Genomic DNA, 1,858 nt, shown 5'->3' with positions numbered 1-1,858 from the left:
GACCCTCTCTTATTAAAATAATTTAATAATCAAATGTATCACATGACACTCTCATTAAAATTGAAAAATTTTTTTTTTTAAGATTTAATTATTTCAAAAAAAATTAATTTTGAGTTAATTTTATAACTATAAATATAAATTTTTTATAGTAATATCTAATTATATTTATTTATATATATACAAAAAATATTATTTTTAAATAACAAGCATAAGAATTAATTATTTTTATTTATACAACAAATTTAATATCTAATTAAATGCAAACGTATACATACTAAATTCTTTCAAGTTTTAGATAATAAATGTTAAATTAATGATTAATAAAAAATTTAACTCTTTCACATGAAAATAATAATTAAAAAACTTATTATTTGACATTTTTTATGGAGATCTTGATTTTCTTAGTCAACAGAAATTTTTGTCTCCTATAATATTTTAAAAAAAATAATATAATTCTATAAATTTTTATGATAACAAAATAAAATCGACATAATTTTAAAAAATTTATATTCTCGTAATATTATTGACAAAAACACTGGTTATAACAAAAAAAATGAGTATTTAAGTTCTTTTTCACTTGGCTCTTGTTAAAAAAATTTTAATAAAAAACTAAACAATAAATGAATCTGCCAGTATAATCTATTGAACTGACACTAATTAGGTCGGATAAAATTAAAGACATCTACTTAAATAAAAATATTAAAAATATTTTTTGACTAAGAGTCTCGTGTTAAAAATATGTTTTGTTTATTTAGCTATATTTAAAAAAAATATAATATATCAAAATTAAATTCTACAATTTATCATCTAATAATAAAAAAAAATATTTTTATATAAAGACAATTGTAAAATTTTTATGTTATTATCCACCAAAATTAAGAATAATGTTACACATTTAAGTCTTTTTATGAATCAAGTCTAATCAAATTAAATAATAAGACTTGACACCGGATTCGATGGTCCCAGAACGTTTGGACCATTAAATGGTCCCATAACAAAACATGTTTTTAAAGTCTTTTTAACAACTGCTACATAGTCCTTTAACTAATTTTAATTACAAATTAACCCCATATATTTTATTTAATTATAAAAATAGTTTTTTATTTTATAAATTATTATTTTATCAATCATCTATTATGTTTATTAACAATAAAAAATAAAAAACAATAACGAATTAGATCTTCCATTGATCGTAATAAACCTCTTGGCCATTCCAATGGATTAAAAGTTTATATTTGATCCGTGACGTTCGTGATCAACAATAAAATCGTGTTTCCTTGAAAATCAATCGATTGGATTACTGTTTATCACAAAACAATCGATTGAAAATTGCAAGGCAGCATAGTTTTTGCATAAATCAATCGATTGGTTATATGACCCAATTGATTAAACGATGAATAAAAAGTGGATTTTTGTAATTCAATCGATTGTTTATACTCACCTATCGATTGAATGCTTGAAAACAACTTGAGGTCTCACCAAAACAATCGATTGGTTGTGTATGTGAATTCCAATTCAATCGATTGGCATGAGAATTCAATCGATTGGAAAGCGTGTACTACGCCTATTTCAATCTTGTTATCGTTTTTAGAAATTATCTTGTTATTCATCTACTTATCTTTAAAATTCTATCTTCCATTTTTAAGATTTTATTTTGATTTAGATGCTCTAATCTTATCTTTTCCTTAATATTAACATTATAAATTGGTGAATAATCCATCGCCAATTATTCAATCCCACCATTGAAATCGTGTATCATTCTCTTTGATTATAAAAAATTTCATTGTTTTTCTTTCGAACATCTATCTACTCAATATCCAATTTTTTTTCATGTTTTATCCATATATTTAATATCCAA

The sequence above is a fragment of the Arachis duranensis genome, chromosome 5 (genome assembly GCF_000817695.3).
Source record: "Arachis duranensis cultivar V14167 chromosome 5, aradu.V14167.gnm2.J7QH, whole genome shotgun sequence".
NCBI classification, from domain to species: Eukaryota; Viridiplantae; Streptophyta; class Magnoliopsida; order Fabales; family Fabaceae; genus Arachis; species Arachis duranensis.
The sequence above is the reverse complement of the archived record's forward strand: the minus strand, read 5'-3'. Positions refer to the sequence as shown.